Source organism: Pogona vitticeps, chromosome 4 (genome assembly GCF_051106095.1).
Source record: "Pogona vitticeps strain Pit_001003342236 chromosome 4, PviZW2.1, whole genome shotgun sequence".
Lineage (NCBI taxonomy): Eukaryota > Metazoa > Chordata > Lepidosauria > Squamata > Agamidae > Pogona > Pogona vitticeps.
In genome coordinates, this window is record NC_135786.1 from 146,128,388 (window position 1) to 146,147,364 (window position 18,977).

Sequence of the window (18,977 nt, forward strand, 5' to 3'; positions counted from 1 at the left end):
CTATCTATCTATCTATCTATCTATCTATCTATCTATCTATCTATCTATCTATCTATCTATCTATCTATCTATCTATCTATCTATTTATCTATTTTATCTATTTATCTATTTTATCTATTTATTTATTTATTTACTTACTTACTTACTTACTTACTTACTTACTTACTTACTTACTTACTTACTTACTTACTTACTTACTTACTTACTTACTTACTCTTACTTACTTATTTATTTGATTTCTATCCTGCCCATCTAGACCCAAGGTCTAATGCAAGTTGACAACAATTAAAATTACAGAAGGACCCTCATATCTGTGGGATCCATATCCACTGATTCACCTATCCATGATCTGAAAATATTAAAAGAAAAATCCTAGAAATATATTTATTTTTAAAGATAAACTTACCAGAACTGGCCACTAGAGGGAGCCAGGTCCATGCTAAGTATAGCATTTGCTAGAGAAATATATTTTTATGGTGTTATTATCAGAACTGGCCACTAGAGGGTGACAGAGACCATGCTACATATAGCATTCACTATTAAAATAGTGTTCACTATAATCCACATTTTTCAGCATCTAGAGGGGTGGGGGCTTGGAACCAATCCCCCATGGACACGGAATCCTACTGTGTACAATGCATCAGGTTTAAAATACTACACAAGAAACTACATTAAAAGACAATGAACATTAATCAATACTGAAACAAAGATTAAAATCATTTTCAAAAACAATTTAAAATAAATAAATTCAATAAATATAACATTTCTGAGGCACGGGAGAGCACAGCCTGGCTTCTCGGGGTACCCCATTAGAAAGACTGGAAGCATGGTCAATAGTCAAGCGTCAGGGATGATGGAAGTTACTGACCAATATTATCTGAGGGTTACTGTATCATTTTCCCCACCTTTCCTGTGTAATGCTGCACAAATGCAGATCAGGGTATCCTAACCTGGGTTCAGAGAGAAACAATGAAGATTATAAAAGATTTTCATGGTGTTTCAGGGGGAAAAATCCTGAACTGCAGAGTAGAAAACACTGTTGTTCTTATAGCAGTCAAGTCAGAACCAACTTACAGTGGTGCCTTGCTTAACGAGCGCACCGTTTAATGACGAATCCGCATAGCGACGTGTTTTTTGCAATCGCTAATGCGATCGCATTGCGATGTTTTAGATAGGGAAGACATCGCATTGCAATGTTTTACAAAAAGCTGATCGGTGGTTCCAAAATGGCCGCCGGGTCAACAAAATGGCCGCCCATAGCGTTTTCGCGCCCTGCCCTCGCTTACCAGGCGGTGAAAATGGCAGCCGGATGGAGGATTCCCCGCCTAGCGGTGAGTTTTTCCCCAATAGGAACGCATTAAACGGAGTTTAAAGCATTCCTATGGGTTCCCGCCCCCGCATAGCGACGAATCCGGATAGCGATGTTAATCCTGGAACGGATTAATGTCACTATGCGGGGCACCACTGTATAGTGACCCAAATGGGGTTTTCAAGGTAAGTGAGACATTTAAGGAGTTGTTTTACGAGTTCCACTTCCCTACTGAACTTTCATGTCTAAGTAGGGATTTGAACCCTGTTCTCAAGAGTCCTAGTCCATCACTCTATCCACTATACCAGGAGTCCCCAACCCCCGGTCCGCAGCCTGGTACCGGGCTGTGGCCTTAGTAGGACCCGGTCATGGAGACAGATCTCCTACCTCCCCCTGCATGCATGCATGCTCCCCACATGCACGGGTGCCCCATCCACCTGCATACACACACACACACACACACACACACACACACACACACACACACACACACGGGTGCCACGCACGAGCACACCCTGCCCACCTACACATGGACTCTGGCCCCCCAACCGTTCCACGCTTTTAAAAAGTTTGGGGACCACTGCACTACACCACACTGGGAACCCAGAAAACATAAGCAATAGCTAAATACTGAACTTAATTTTAATATGACAACACTGGATAGCTCAGTGGTTTAGGTATCTGGGTGCATAGCTAGAGGTTGGGCATTCAGTTTGAACCTGTGCCTTCTTGACAGGGGCTGGACTCAGTGATCCAAAGGACCCCTTCCAGCTCTGCAATTATGAAGATGATGATGATGGTTACTGATGGAGTCACGTGTTCTATCACCTGTATGACCATAAGCATGCTGTATGGCCACAGAGCACAAATAGAAAAAGGGATGGGGGGGTACTTCATATCTAGAACATTCTATGGAGGGTGATTAATCATCATCCGTGTCATCATCCATTCATGGTATATCCAGCAACTTAAATAAAAGGAGTTTTATCGTTTCCTCCTAAAGAAATGTTACAATGTAATTCTATAGATTTTATCTGGGATAAAAGCTCGCCAGGTTCACTTAGACAAATCAATGTACATTGAACTCGTTTGGATTTGCTTCTCATTTTAATCTGGAGGATTGTGGTACAAGACCTCTTTTGCAGGGGCATAAGACCCTTGGAGCAAGGAAGGGGTTGAAGAAGTTAGAAATATGGCGGATTCTGCTAATATCCTATTCTGCTGTTTTTCAGATTTAATACTGAGATACTTCTGAGGCATTGTCTTAAGTATCTTAAAACATTCCGTGGTGAATCTTTTATTTATGATTAAGTGACGTGCCCTAGACTGTAAGCAATTTCATTAGATGGAGTTTCAGAGCCACTTATGTTTACTGTAGTATCAGTTTGCATCACTCATCCTTACAAAGTACTTCAGAGCAATGCAACAATGACTTTTGTGTTTATGAACATTTATTCAGGCGATATATTTACCAACCAGTATGTAAACAGATCATCAGCAAACTCAACAGGTAACTTTTAACAAACATGCTTACTGATTGAAGTTTGAAACCACATCTCAAATATTGGATAAATATATTGTCCTGGCTTATAGAGTGGTTGTAAGATTTACTGTCTTTGAGGTGACTTGGAGAAAACATGGGTTCTTAACAGTACAATTATATATGTGCGACATAAGGATGTGTTTTTTAAAGATTGTTTTCCTCCATGAGATTTTCTAAAACCCACAAATTTCTTAATCGGCAGTATGGAGTTTGAGATATTAAAATTTTGAATTTAAAAAAAACTGAACAGAACAGGCAGGGTCAGGGCTTTGAGTATCTTAGGCGGAGATACTACCCATCTGAAATCATATCTATCTTTGACAGAAGCTGTCTAAGACTTCCTGTTCTTACCCTGCAAAGGAGCTGTGAGCCTCACAATAGACAAGAAACCATTTTGGTTTTCAAGGGCACTGCTGTGTTTTCAAAATGAAGACTCAGGGTGTGTTGCTTTCCATGGCCTTTCCTGTTGCCAGAAAAACCAGAAGTCATCCACGGTGATATCTGACACCTGAGAAGCCTACTGTAATGCCACGTTTCTTGCCTCTCACTTTTAAAGAAAGCATTCAAACTACACTGGTGTAACACTGAGACCCTTCCTACCCTATTTTGGTGACATCAGGCCTGGTGAAGATACTCATTCCTCTTAAAAGCTCTTGAAAAATGTTTGTGCATTTTTAGTTGGCTTGATAAAGAGAACACCTCAGGGCTCAATCGCATGTGCCAAAAGAATGGCTTAATTTTCATCTCTTTAAGGAATCAATGCATTTTTACATGCAGCCATGGGGTATATATACCACCGGGCTCCTCCACATGGTTGTCAATTCAATCGGTAGCTTTCTTGCCATGTCATATACATTGATTTATTTGCCCTCCTCTTTCTGGGGGAGTCCCTGCTGCCCTCAAATTTTCTTTTTTTAAAAAAAAAATAATTGATAAGTTATTAGGACATGAATTTGTGCCAACATGAATTTGACCCAACTCCGGGAGGCAGTGGAAGACAGGAGGGCCTGGCGTGCTCTGGTCCGTGGGGCCACAAAGAGTCGGACATGACTTCTTGACTAAACAACAACAATACAGTAGGACCCCTGTATCCGCTGGGGATTGTTTCCAAACCCCTCTTGCTATTGAAAACACTAGATATATAGCATGGTAAAAGGGGGGGGGGATCCAGAAACATTATTTTCATGTGCATTGCTAGAACTGGACAATAGAGGGTGCCAGAGCCCATGTTCTGTATTCTTCACTAACAAGAGTTCATAGCATGGTCTATGTGGCTGGTTCTGGTAATACATACAGTAGTTTTTTTCTGGATTTTTTTCCTTTTAATATTTTTAATATTTTCAGACCATTGATAAATGAATGAATGAATACTGGTCCCATGAGTAAGGGGGGGGGTCTTACTGTATCACTATTTTCCTACCGTTTTCATGGACAACCTGGTGGTAGATGACACCTGCAGCCCTTTTTTACTTTTTTAATTTTCACTTCCTGATTCCTTTCTCCACTTTCTGTTTTTCTTCCTCTTCTGTTTTCCTTCTCTCCTCCTCCCCTTTTCTCTTTCCTTCTTTACTCACTCATCCACTTTCCCTTATTTCCCCGCACAATATCTCTTTCTCAGTTCTTGGCTTTCATTTTTCTTTTGGCTTCTGAACAGCATTGAGAGGAAGAAGCAGATTTTAAAAGACTTGCAAAGCATTGTGAAGAGCAGTATTTAAAAAGAGAGAGAGAGAAAGGAGAAGTTAATACAATGCTCCTTTCTTTTTCAAACAATTCAAAGCAGGAAATGTCTCTTTGTCTGCTCGACCCCTCTTTCTCCTTTCCTTTCTTACACTGGCAAGGGAGGCAGAGGCTGTCTCCTTCTGAACAATTTATTTATGTTGTTTTTTCTCACAGCGGTGGCTGCTACAAGCAATTTATCAGTATCTATTTCAAAAAATATATTTTAAAAGGGTACAAGTACAGTAGCCACAAAGTGGTCACAGTGCTCCCAAACCCGACCCCTTTCAAAGTATGTAAATAAATTGACAGCAACGTTCACACGTGCTGAAGTAATAAAGGACTGAAGTGATACATGAACAGTACATTTTAAAATGACCCTGTTGATGAGGTAGAAAAAACATTGGCTGGCTAAATTAATCAATCTTACTCATGTGTAATGTGAACAGAAATTTGTAAAGCGATTTGAATAACAGCAGAATCAATATAATTGGGGTTCTTTTGGCACATGTAATCAAGCCCTCAGTTTGGATTGCACAGTTAAATGGGCTGTGTGCAACTACTGTTGCCTTGGTGGTCAAAGCCTCAGTTTGGCTTGCACAGTCTTTGGCCCCGGATTCTCCTGGTACTACATCCCTCAACAAGGGAGACATACTAGTCTCATGGGGGCCGGGGCTCAATGGCCCACTAGAGGTGATTTCACTGACATTCCCCTCACAGAAACATGATTTGTTAGGATGTTTTTGTTCCAGCTGTTTCTTAATAAACCACACAAGGCAGAAATCGTTGACATTTGGGGACATTGTATACAACTGTGCAGATAACAATGTCCCAGAATGCCAATATTTTAAGTCTACTTGCGGATTCTGCAACAACAAAAAAGCCACAGAATGCCTAAATTGTAAATCTAGTTCTGTGTGGTTTTTGAGCACTGCAGTTTCCTGTTATGAGGGGTAATAATGACATATATGATATTTCCTCCTCTTTCAAAGATAGAATTGGTGCAATTCACTTCTTTTATTATAGTAGATTTTTTTAAAATACATTTGAGGAATACAGTACATCAGTAGACCAGAGCTTCCTTGCTTTTTCCTCATCTTCTGTTCAAAAGCTCAAAGACTTTTGGAGGGATTCCATTACAGGTCATTTCTTGAGTCTATCATCAGTGTAACGTTATCTTTCAGCATGAAAGATACATGGTATAGTGTATTCTTTCCTCCCCTTCTTAATGCAGCCCTTTGAAGGTGTGCCTGTATATGATTTTGGATGACAAGTCCCAGATTTCTCCAAGTATCATACCCATTGCTTATGCTGCCTAAGGAATTCTGGGAGTTGTAGTTCAAAATCACAGATATGCACACCTCTACACATCTCTGCACATTTGAAAAACCTGCTGCAAATGATTTTTGCAGCCTCTAGTTCAATGCTCCCCAATCTTGGGTTCTCAGATGTCCTTGGACTACAACTCCCAGAAAGCCTGATCAGTACAGCTAGTGGTGAAGGCTTCTGGGAGTTTTAGTAGAAGAGCATCTGAGGACCCAAGCTAGGGAAAGCTGTAGGATAGAAGGAGCATTAGCTCATTTCTGGTTTCACTGGAGAACATATTTCTGTTGGCAGAACAAAAAAGTTGAATCCTGCCCATTATTTCTGCTTGGGAAGAAAATAAATGATTTGAGCCACCATTACAAGAATGGAGGAAAGAAGAAGAATCGGGGAAAAATAATTAAATTCCATTGTGTTCTAAACCATAAGTTTCATGTTTAGAGAAGCCTGACCAAGTCTCTCCACAGGATAGCTAAAACAATGTTCCATCTATGGTGTCTGGCAGAATGATTTGATATTAGTTTCTACTCCTATCTTGATGATGGTTCACTCACCATGCTTGTCCATGTGCTTGTAGTCTCGAGATTAGACCATTGTAGTTCGCTCTACATGGAGCTTCCTTTGAGACTGATGTGGAAACTTCAAATGGTCCAGAATACGGCAGCCAGGTTACTAACTGGGGTTAAAAGATTCCATCATATTACCCCCCACCCTGGCTACCTTACACTGATTATCTATCTACTTCCACATTGACTTCAGGGTACTTACAATTACATATAAAGCCTTAAATAGTTTAGGACCTTGATACCTGGCAGAGCACCTCCTCCAGCCTAGATCTACCTGTATCACCCATTCTAGCTAGGCTGGGCGGCTGACGGACCTAACCCTGAGAGAGGCCAAGAAAGAAAAAACTAAAAATCAGGCCTTCTCAGAGGTAGCCCCTCACCTTTGGAACACACTGCCCATGGAGATTTGCCTGCCCCCCTCACTGGGAGCTTTTAAAAGTAAATTGAAGACCTGGTTCTTTCGGCAGGCCTTCCCACCAGCTAGCACTTAGCTCCTGCTCTCATTTTTCCCCATCTTGATTTTCATATGTTATTATTGTTTTATTTTTACTGTTTGTTTTAATCCTATCTGTGTTTGATTGTAAACTGTCCAGAGTGGATTTCTCCAGATGGGCAGTATAAAAATCAAATCAAATCAAATCAATAAATCAAGAAAGAAAGAAAGAAAGAAAGAAAGAAAGAAAGAAAGAAAGAAAGAAAGAAAGAAAGAAAGAAAGAAAGAAAGAAAGATATATGCTGACTTCAGACAAATGTGCAAAACCAGACCGAATCAAGAGTTTTTGTGTGACTGGGGTAACATTATGGATGAAACAAAGAGTAGCTTCTCTCCCATAGGTGGAGCAACACCCCCATGGGTTCTACATGTTCCATTTAGCATTGTTGGAGCTTAAAATGTTGTAACCAAAGATGTCCAGCAATGTGGACAATGTGAGGAAATAGAAAAGACTGAGCTGCTACTGTCAAAGGAAAAGGTGAACGAAAGTTGATTCCCTGTGAGCGGAAGTAAAATTCTCTTATCTACCATTTTCAGCTCAAAAAGTGATCATATTGTGTAGTCCCTATTCCCCACCACCCAGGTCATAACTATTTGCGTTTTCCTTATTCATGGTAATGGGAGTGATGGTCACTCACATCCAGAAATGCCCAAATAGGATCATGAACTGAGACTAGGGTTGGGTGAAAATCTCACCAGACGGGCACAGAAACTTATATATGTCCTTGTATGGGCAAGTGCTATGTTGGCAGAAGCGGTATGTCTCTGGTTCCTATAACACAACTTCATATTTGTTATTACTCATATTCTAACCACTACCACCTTTTGTAACACCCTATTCAGAAATAATTCTTGAGCCCTCTTTTCTCATCCCCACCTAGTATTCACATTTCTCTGCAATGAACTCCCTTTTCATTTTTCCTCCAAGCTGTGATTTTCACTTTAGCTACTGTATAAATCTGTATTGACTTTAGGTTTGGATGAGTTCATGTGTCATGGTTCCCTCCAAAGCATAGCGCAGACTGCAATGGAGTGATAGTTCTTCAACATCTATACTTCAAAAAACTGTCTACATCACCTGTATTAAAAAATTGTTACCCTTAGGAGAGAAAATGACAATTATGCAACTGTTACATGGTGCTGATACGTCCTAAATGGGAGAAACAATTCCTTCTAGAAGTTCAGGATCTAAACCAAAATCATCTTGGCTTTTTTTTTTTTTTTAAGGGAAATGGCGGAACATGTGGTGGCTACCCAAAGCCAATTAAGAAACTACTAGTCACATTCCTGCTCATGCAACCAAGACACGGCTGGCACCTCCTTCATTAGCCTTAGTGCTTTCACATCTTTGTGTGTAAAACCAACAGGATTCCTACCCAAAATGTTTAACTAACTGATCTGTAGAACCAATCTTAGAAGCGTTCTAATCCTGTCTAGGAATGGCACCTTAAACTAAAGTGATTACCCTCAACCACCAATTTTGCTTAAAACTTGTAAATTGCTTCACAGTTGAGTGGTTCAAATAAAAGTCACATAACTTGATGCTTCAAGTCTCCAGCACAATTACTATATATGATCAACAACTATAGATTGTGTTTGGATCAACCCCACAGAATTCAACCCTATACAGTATGTTTCATTGTAGAACTTCTTCCAATGGAGATTTTATGGGAGTGATAGGACTTAGCTGATATTTCTCACGAGCATCTTGAGGTTCATGCCAAGCTGTATGAACTGTTTTTCTTCCGAGATGATTCAAACATTCAGAGGAAGCCAATGATGAATGACTGCCATGTTGCCTGAGATCTTTCAAGGACTGAACATGTTGGGTTCTGCTAACTCAAGACATTCTGCTGCTTAAAGTGTCATCCAGGGGCTGTCCCTGCTCACCAGCCAGCACTTTAAAAAGTCTTATTTAGAGCTGACCTAACACATTTTATTGACTGAGGCAAAGGATGAGATGGTGATTGTTCACTCCATGTGCAGAAATGAATTGAGTAAATAGAACAGTTGCAATTTACTTGAACTTATCTGAAACAGCTGTGAGATTCAGTGTATGTGAGGTCAGAAAGCTATTTTAAATGATGCAGGAAAGGATCTATTGTACTTACAGTTTTATAATTCAAGAGAAGGGACTGATTGGACAGCTGTCACTGACATCATCCCCCAAATATCGGCTAGTTAAGATGGTTGTCTAATGCCAAGTCTGGCCCTGGCCTTACTGGACCAGACAATGAGTTTTTGTCTTCATGTGTAACAATGCTGCCTGAAACACATTAGTTCAATGCGAGTCATGGAGGGAATAGCTTTGTGGCTCAAAATTTCTGAATGCAACAAGTGATCGTCTTTATGCAATCCACTGAGACTGCTGTCCAACAGGCACTATAATTCTGTTATTTATGCTAAGAATGTTTATGCTGTTCTTAAGGGAACATCCTTTTCAGTAGAGATGGGCTGAGCCTTAAAATATTACCGTATGGGATTTGACAGCAGCTTTCCGCATTATCTTCAAACTTATCTCTAAAATCAGGGAGAATAAACATTTCTAAAAGATTAAAAAGTTTCTGTATTCAAGAGAAAACCCCTTCAAGAAGAACCTTTTACAGAGAATCGTATTTTTTAACACACAGCCGGTTATGTGAATAACAGAGGAAGAAAGAGCCCTCTAATGGCTCCAAGTGAATTGCAGGAAAAGAGTTTCTATTTTACAGCATTAAGAAAAATAGTTCCCAAACAGAACACATTAAGGCAATGAGAAAGTCTGAATAACATGAAACCAAAACTCAGAACAGGATCACGGTTAACTATGCAGAAAGCTGTCAAGGAGACCAACATCTGGAACAATGCAAAAAGTATTTGAAATAGGAAGTTATCTCAAATCACAAAGCTAGCAACCAGACATCTAAGTGCTATAATGCAATTGAGCTCGCTCTGCTAGACCATCTCTTGAAATGAAAAACACACTTTCTATCCTCTCCTGATCATGAATGCATGCAAAGCACAGTATACTCATTCCAGTGTGGGGGTGGGGAACCTGTGGCCCTCCAGATGTTGTTCAGCTCCAGCCTCTGTTAACTGGAGCAGATGAGAGCTAGAGCCCAATGACAATTGGACCGCCAAGCTTCTTTACCTTAGTTCTCACAGCAGAGACACATACACAATGTAACCATATAGGACTAGTAATGTTCTTAGACAAGGACGGTCCACAGCACTGAGAAAGTGCATTTATGGGTTCATTCACAGATAGGAAAGGGGAAAAAAAAATCTCCTTGAGATACACTATAAAGAGCATAGAGACAATGACCACAGATGAGCAGAAAAGAGGAGCAAGACATTTACATCAGAAAGCTTCAGTATAGCTCTAGATGATCTTTATATGCTGAACGACACAATTTCAAAGGAAAAGAGAGAAAATGAGTTAAGGATGCACTATATTTCCCGTGAAAATACATTAGAACAGAACAGAATGCTACAATAAGATAGGAAGTACCTCAGCACATAATTTGTGTAGAATTTCCAACCTGTCCCTCCCCCTCCCCCCCAAGTAATCTGTTGCCTTTAATGGAACCTCTCTGTAATATAAGCAAGGCTACCTTAATAAACCCCATATGATACTGTTCTGGGCAACTGTCTGCATGTCTAATGAGGACAATGGATTTCAAAATAGTAATTAATCTCAGCAGACTTTAGACACTGCACAGATAAACGCATACATATTGCATATGGTGGATTTCATTTAGTCTGGGAGAACCAAGTTGGGTGAGCTTCACATGCTCCCAGAACAGTGAGATGGGCAGGGAGAAAATACATCCAACATTTTCAGCAGTCTTGTCAGTGATGGAGGACAAGAGTCACTAAAACCATCTATAGAAAACAAGGTTCCTCTTCCTGAATCACAGACAGACTAAGCATAATCCAGCCAAAGGTAAGTGCATTTATGTTTCACTGATTTTAGTGAGGTTTTCTTTATATTCCCCATGTCTACATTCTCCTCCATGAATTTTGCTACAGCCAAAAGTGGCGTATTTGGTTGATGACCCATTTGCCTATTGATGTAAAATATGTTCAGAATTCAAATGGTAAGTTCTTTCTCTGAATTTAGAGAGAGGCAGGATCACCCCTCTACCCTGAAATCCTTTAGGTCACTATTGGAATGGATATTCTTTTTTCTTTTAAGGGCTGGGTTTTTTTTTAAAGTTTCCAAATTCTTTACCACATTTAACTGAAACTCCCAGGCGAGATCCACTTGCCTGGGAGAAAGCCCTACTGAACACCATGAATTTTGCTTCTGAGTATTGCACTGTTACATCTGACAAGCTGGAAGTAATGTGGCCAGATGCAAAAGTGGACAGGGCTTCTGTATCTTTAACAGCTGTGCAGAAAAGGGCATTCTAACAAGTGCCATGTCAGTCACTAAGGAGCCCTGTCCATTCTTCTCTCTCTCTCTCTCCTCCCCCCCTCCCCCGGATAGCTACTGTCCCTGGGAGTAAATTCCACTTAACAGAGTGGGACGTACTTCCCAGTAAATATGTCCAGCATTGGACTCTACCAATTTTCTGATACTTCTGCATGGTGCATTTCAATATAAGAACTGTGCATGCATCTGTTTGTGTTTGCATAAGTGTACCATCATCACAGCATGTGTTTCAATACATGTATCATCCACATCCTCACCTTGTGTGTATGTGATTATAGATATCCTCCTCATTTTCTTCAGCAAAACATTTCATACTGTGACCCTGCTGAGATTAAGCTCTGTTCTAGGAAACAATTCTCACAGTGCACCTAAGAGTACAGGTTTGCCCAAGCAACCTTACCCCTAATAAGAAGACACTGCTGTAGCAATACCACGTATGCAAATTTTCCTAATTGGACAATTCACAGGAAAGTTATAGCCAGCTCTGCAAATAAGGTGATCAAAGGCAACTCCCATTTCTGTACATAAACAAATTATAGGAACTGAACAGCAGCCCCTCCCCCCCCCAGAACAAACCCTTTTGACTATGTTCATAGTAGTTGTCTGAAACAAACTAGAAAACATTCAAAAGGAAATGCAGATCATCACAGCTGGACAAACATAAAACAAAGCCCATTAATCTGAAACAGTAATCCTTCCCTTTCAGCTCAATATGCACCGATCAAATCAGGCAACCTTCTGATGTCAACATAGGGAGAAGATACTCTCACTGTCAGCTATGTATGCGTTTTCACAGGGCTAAGGGAAGTATTCCTTTCCATGCTCAACTGTCAGAACAGGTAAAGAGAAATCTCTTAATTTTAACCGAAAACAGGCAGATAGCCCAAAGAGGACAAACAGCCAAAGATGTTGGGCACTCAAGATCACAGGCTTGCAGAATTCCCATTTTCTCTAAGAGACTGATCACATTTTAACCCTGATTTTTTCACTGCTGGCTGGCACATACAAATATTGTGTTGTCCTTTATGCTACCAAGAAAACTGTGATGTTTAAAAGGACCAATAATATCTTTTGCACAGAAGTTAAATTTGCAGGTTAAAAGGGGGAATTCTTTAAAAATCAACTACAAATACTAAATTAAAACCAGCATTTTGTAAAAAGGAACTATACACTTGACAAGTAAAACAAGAGCAGTTAAGACTTAATAAGAGCATCAATATTTAACTGTACTGTTGCTCCCCCCATATGTGCCACTTCATATGTAAAGCGGGAAAGGAAGGTTGCTATTGAAACATTTCCGAAGAAGTTAGAGAATACGATTTCATTAATCTTGTGGTTAATATTTTCTGTATTTCTCCAGATTACCTCTTCATCTGTCTTTGATATACAAACAAAAATTTCAAGCTAAAATGAAGAATTACATAAAGCACCCCCCACATAGAAGACACGCATTGAACTTACCTCAGATCTGATTCTGTGTGTACCTTCAGCTCTGAGGGGGATTCTTCATATCAGGACTGTCAATAATGAACCTTTCTTCCAAGACACACAGATAATAAGTGAAATGAACTGTACAGTCCTGTCGGCTGCTTCACAGGCATACAGCTAGCATCCTCTCACGAAGGGAGAAAGCAACACAGTAAGTTGTCCATGGAGGGAGCTAGGTAGCAGGATTAGCTAGCTCCAGCAGTCACATACTGATGCCATAGCACATATTCTTTTTCTCTCCCCTGCTTCCTTGCCTCGGTGCTCACTATGCAGCAAGCTCCTGCTGCTGCTGTATAATCAAACCAATGTATTTTAGATCCAATAGGCCCCTGGTTCAGCAGCCAATCAATAAGCAGGGTTCTGCTGCTGGTTCCTAAGGTCTTTTCCAGGAATGGTACTAAACAGCCAGAGTTTTGCCAACAATTTAAACAGGTAATTTGGAGAATATTTGTTGCCTCTGAGAGAAAGAGAAGGGGAAAAGAGTGAGGCTGCACAGAAAGCTAGTGTTGCCTCTCTGTCTGAAAAACAGTAGCCAATCTGCTTCAACAAGAGTCACTGTAAAAAAAAAAAATCTCAGATCAAGTGAGAGGGCAGAAAAATACAGCGGTCCAGTTTGTCCTTCATGCCGATCTGCTTAAACGCGGGATATCTTCTGATCAATGTTACAACCACAGCTTGTCATACTCACAAGCTTTTTCTTAGATTTGGGAGTTGTAAGACAAGCACAGAATACCAAATAAGTCCTGTCTCCAACCCACATAACACACATCAAGGGTGATCAGTGGAAATCAAGGGCAGGCTTCTTGTACCTTTAATAGCTGCTTAGAAGTAGGGATGTCAACCTGTGCAACTTCCACTGCGAGCTACCCCTGCTGAAATTGCCTCTTCTGCACAGCCACTAAAGGCACAGGAGTCTTTTCATCTGGGCACACTGGACACATCACCGTTTGTCCCTTTCTCGGTACCCCACCTTTCTCACCCCATTTTGTCCTTTATAAAAGTTCCCTTGTATCCATTACTTCTTTGCCCAGCCAAATTCAGATGGGACCCGAAATATTAAAATGTTGTAATTTAGGATGCATGAAAAAATTATGTTTGTTTGCTTAATAATAAATTTCCAGAATTACACAAAAGGAACTTTAAAAATCAAGTCTGAGGGAGAGTAAAACAGACATATTATGAGACTTCCAACTGCACAGCTCTTTCTGGCTGGAATCCAGGTGGTGCAAGCTACACACTGCAGTTCTAATGATGTCATCGGCTGCAGCCATACCTTGGATGTTTTTGGGAAATGAAAGCTTCCAATTTTGCCCCACCAGATTCTGGTGATCCCTAGGAATCCTCTTCAACCTAGGAAGCTTAGGAGCTGTGCAGCATAACTCATGTCAATTGGATTCCAGCCTATAGACTTGAATTTGAATCCTTTCGTAATTAACCAAATTTGCCCCTCTGATTTAGGGTCACCATTTTCTGACTGGCTCTTTACCTTTCCTAGCTACGTGGCAGATGGCTAAATCAGGGTTTTACTAATGCTAGGAACAGTTGTATCTCTTGAATTTGGCCAGTGTAGATGACTGAGAATGTTATTTTTTAAAAGAATGTATCAAAAACTCAACATTTCTTTATAGATTCAGTGAACAGAATATGAAATTTCATCAAGTCAAATGTAAGAGAAAGCTCTGCTATGGAGACTCAGGGCTAGTATTGTGAAGTGGCTACCTAAGTTGTGAATTAGGTAGTCTTGACAACTCATGGCTACCACGAACAGAGGCAAATCACTCTCTTCTCCTTCAGCTTGATTATGGAGTTCTAAACAATTTATCTATTTTTTTTAAAAAAAATATATGTGGATATGCAAATATAACCTCAAAAACCATTATGGCAATATGGCTCTTTGATAGAAGAATATCATATCACATGTGCTCTATGTAGGGCTGTCTTTGAGGATGATGCGGAAACTTCAAGTGGTGCAGAATGCAGCGGCCAGACTCCTCAGTGGAGTGAGAAAATACCAACATATCTCTCCTACTCTGGCCATGCTGCACTGGCTGCCCATTTGTTTCCGCATCGACTTTAAAGTTTTAATGCTCACTTATAAGGCCCTAAATGGTTTGGGACCTCAATATTTGGCAGAACGCCTGCTCCCACCAAGATCTACCCGGATCACCTGTGCGAGCCAGGAGGTGAGGCTGAGGAGCCTGACGCTGAGAGAGGCCCGGAAGGAAAAGGCACGAAACTGGGCCTTCTCGGCGGTGGCTCCTCGCCTCTGGAACAATCTCCCTCCTGAGATTTGCACGGCCCACACTCTGGGCATTTTTAAAACTCAATTAAAAACATGGCTGTACATTCGGGCCTTCCCTCCAGCTAATACCTGACTTTCTGTTTATTCTCCCTTTATTTATTTTCTATTCTGTTTTTGTATTGTATTTGTCGTAGTATGATTTATGTAATTTGTGCATTATTTTATTGTTTACGTTATAGTGGAAGCCACCTAGAGTGGTCTTATAGGCCAGATGGGCGGGTATAAATCAAATAAATAATAAAAAATAAAAAATGTGGAAAAAAGAACCTTCTGCAGTCTAAGTGGCCAGATGCAAATGAAGATGCAAATAGAGACAGGGCTCCTAAACAGTTGTATGGGAGAGAGCAGTTCGGCAAGGCAGGCTTGTTGTGAAAACTGCACTTCTGAAATGCCCCTCCTTTTAACACAGGTATTACAAATAAAGGGCCACTGCCCTCCACTGAACCTGGCCACCCAAGTCCTTTCACACTATAAAGCATGAATCAGACAAAAGGTCAAAAGGCTGAGGGTTTTTTTTAACCATAAGTATGTATTAGTGAAAAGCCAGCAAAAAAAAATCTTGTTTAAGAAGACAACCTCCTTCCTTTTCTAAATACAGTATGCATATTCTGTTTTATTTTTCCTTGAAGTGCCACAATAATAGAGCTCCTTGTTCTAAAGCCAGCATCATAGTAGAAGTGCTAAACCAACTCTTGAATCAAGTCCCATAGCTGTCCCTTTAACAGTCACTGAACTTGTAGAGAATTCATAGGTGTTAGTGTTTACCGACATACTACAGTAATAGTTCATCTACTGACCTGTGGGATTTAATTAGAGATGGGGGTATTTGTATTCATAGATGAATATAAGTATCTCCCCACAGGTGGAAATAACGAGGGTCTGGCCCCATGGAGCCAGACTGTCCAATCACTGTTTGGCCGCTGCCGTGGTGTGTTCCTGCAGTAGTGTGTTCCTGTCGCACTGTGCTCAGCAATGGATTAGCCACTGTGCGACCTGGCAGAGAGGCTTGTCATCCTGCCTCCAGCCAGGAGTGGCTAACCCATTGCACAGCATAGTGTGATAGGAAGACACCACTGCGCCCACGGCAGTGGCCAAACGGTGAGTGGACAGTCTGGATCCATGGGGTCAGACCCTTGTTATTGCCACCTGTGGGGAGATACTCTTATTTGTCTATGAATATGAATACCCCATCTCTAGTTTTACTGTCTACTAGCCAGAGATTGCCTTTCCCTTAATACCCTCCTAGGTTCTCACACACTGAGCTTCACAAATCTTAAGGCCTACATGCATGCATATGTGCACAGACATTCAGAAGTGGATATGACAATTTCATACTGTAGACCCATTCCATCCCACTCTGATGAAATCAAGAAATAAAAGAACTGGGGACAGTTTTCTACAGAAGGAACACAGAATTGCTGCAGTCATGAGGAAGAGGAAATAGCCTTAAATTCCCCCCTGTCCTCAATCAGTGTTTCCTTGTTCTGATGGCAACTTCTGTCAGGGTGCTGGGGCAAAAGATCCCACTCAAAAAGGTGCTATGTGAAGGAAACAAAATAGCTTGGAGTCCACAGTCTATTTAAGAAGGTTCTGGGCCCTGTTTGCAAAGAATTGAGTGGCTGACAAGTAAATGGGAAATATGTGACTTTTCCACCTGGACTTTACTCTTCTGTTCATCTCCGGGTACTTTCCATTATAGTGGAAGGAGCAAATGGTTGAACTAGAACTTCCTCAACTGGGCATTGATTGAAAAAGGTGCAGGTCAGAGGTCTGGCCTTACCATTAAGCAGAACGAGAGAACTGCCTCAGGCAATGGATCCTGGGGTGTGTGTAATTAGGGTAATACATGGAAAGAAGATAGAGTTTGTGTACATTGGAGTGTGGATCAGACAGCCACCGACCTAGCTCAGAACTATGAGTTCTGACTGGCAGAGTGTCAAGCAGAATTCTTTCTCTACCCTTTCTGAAAATTCTTGCTCTCTCATCCATGAATTGAATAGGCCAAACCCTGCTTAGCTTCCAAAACCAGACGAGATTTGATGTGTTCAGCAACATGTGCAATCACTGCTGTGGTGGTGTTTATCCAAAGCATGAGATATTTACATTAAATTTTTGAGCACTAGACTATGAGTCTCTGGAGGCTTTGAGACAAAGTTAGCAACAGTGGCACAGAAAAGATTAACACTCTAACATATGAGTGAGTAAGCAATGTCCCTCATGAGTAGTTTACAAGCTACCTGTGCAGCCTGCCACAAGTGACTCTTTCCCTCCTTCGATGCTACTGCCAGCAGCAGTATCACTCTTGTCCCTGCATGTCTCATTTCCACACAGAATCAGTCTTCTACTAACCTGAGGAACAGCTGTTTGAGTAGTAGAAAGCCTGATTCTGCAGGGAAACAGGGCATGTAAGGATAAGTCTCCTTCCGCTCTGTTTCCCAAAAGAATCAAAAGTGCTGGGAAACAGGGCATGTAAAAAGAGTTATCCCTGCCTGCCTTCTTTTTCCCAGCAAGATCACAAGCAACAGGGAAGAAGATAAAGATATATTTCTCTTCCCAGTGTCCTTGGGCAGTTAATAATGAGGGGGTCCTCAATATTGCTTTGATGTGTTGTGGTGGCATAGGGTGGGGAGGGGAATTTGGATCCTGGCACCCCCACATCCCATGCTTCTTCCTAACATTGGGTGAATAACAAACAAAATTAAAGAGAAGTGGGGAAGGGAATTAAAACCTCTCCATACTCCATGACTTAAGTCCAGATGACAAGAATGAGTAAGTATATCTGTGCAAGTGGTTTCCAAGGTTGAGTTATTATATCTGTTCACACTGTGTCACACACACACACCATATGCCTTTTTCAAAGCCAGCCAAGTTATTTTGGCACAAGAAGAGAGAAAAAATCCTTCAGCATCACTCCCAAACTTTAGCAAAAACAAAACAAAACAAACAGCAAATAACAAAAAGTAGCTTCCCTTTCTTGCCACCTAAAATCTGCTACCTGAAACAGCAACCAAATAATAGGGCTGCCCTTGAATAGTCATAAAATTTATTTTCCTCAAGAAACCTTAGCAACTCTACTGCAAGAAAACTGGTACAAATTCATCACATCCATTGTCGTATGGTCAATTTGATTCTAGTATGAATTGTCGGATTCATTAAAAGAAATGGTTTTTATTTCAGCAGAACTCCAGTTTATGAATGTGGGATACTGAGCTTCTGTATTCAAACTGCCAGGAAATGGTTCAATATTACTGCACAATACTATGACCATGTTGCCAACAGGAAAAAGGATGCCAAATTTTATGTAGCAAAGGAGATGTAGAATGTTGACAACACCTATGATAGCAGTCAAGATGATCTATAGAATATCCTCTTCTGCTCACTACCTTTCATGAAGAGACACCAAGCAGGGGAAAATCCCAGAACCTGACTCCTTCTTTCAGCAGTTAACCGCTTCTCAACCAAACACAAAGCAATTGTCAGGGCTGTTTTTCAACATCTTCTCTATGTATCTATTGCTTAGTGGTACAAAGTAATCAAAATGCCTAGACAAAATGTGTTTTTCAAGTACATTACATGTTTCTGCAGCTTGAAGGTATTGAATTGCTAATCCCTTGTATATGAAATATATTTCTAGTGAGAAATATATATTTCTCACTAGAAATACAGACAGACAGACAGATAGATAGAAAGATAGAAATAGAAATAGAAATATATATACTCCTTTAAATGACCCAAGTTGGTTTACATCATTAAAAAGATAAGATTTACAAGCTAAAAACAGTATAAACAGTATAACAGCAAAGATGGGGGGGGCAGCCTG

The 18,977-nt window shown here is 40.6% G+C and overlaps 1 protein-coding gene across 7 annotated transcripts in view; it reads right to left on the minus strand.

Annotated features, from left to right (window-relative positions):
- The window catches only part of CDH18 (cadherin 18), a 787,224-nt gene extending 773,798 nt beyond the window's left edge, over window positions 1-13,426 (minus strand). For 3 of the 7 annotated variants that reach the window (XM_072998508.2, XM_078391716.1, XM_078391721.1), the window contains exon 1: window positions 12,829-13,119. The gene's annotated coding sequence lies outside the window, so the exon portion shown is untranslated. Of the gene's footprint in view, window positions 1-12,828 lie in introns of all 7 variants that reach the window. The other 4 variants (XM_072998510.2, XM_078391717.1, XM_078391712.1 and 1 more) reach the window with 3 other exon arrangements.
- Between the last annotated feature and the right edge of the window lie 5,551 nt (window positions 13,427-18,977).